We start from the raw sequence: 381 nt of genomic DNA, 5'->3' as shown, positions 1-381 counted from the left end.
TGACCATGAAAAGAGAGGTCTCTTAAAAACAGTAAGAGAACATGAGAAATCGATCCAACAACTCCTAGATGATGCAAAGAAGAATAACATAAGACTGACAGGAATCCATGAAGTAGAAGGAGAAAATACAAATGACTTAAAAAAGCTGTTCTCAGAATTAATGACAGAAAGCTTCCCAAACAGAGGGGAAGAATTTGACATTCAGATAACTGAGGCATATAGGACCCCAACTAGATAAAATAAAAAAAAAAATCTACACCTAGGCACATAATAATCAAGATCCCAGAAACCCAAAAGAAGAACAAAATACTACAAGCAGTAAGAGAAAAGAAACAAATCACATACAAAGGAAAGCCCATCAGAATCACAGCAGACTTTTTA

Source organism: Fukomys damarensis, unplaced genomic scaffold, assembly GCF_012274545.1.
Source record: "Fukomys damarensis isolate Sample0158 unplaced genomic scaffold, DMR_v1.0_HiC HiC_scaffold_1, whole genome shotgun sequence".
Taxonomy (NCBI): domain Eukaryota; kingdom Metazoa; phylum Chordata; class Mammalia; order Rodentia; family Bathyergidae; genus Fukomys; species Fukomys damarensis.
Note: the sequence above shows the minus strand (reverse complement) of the source record.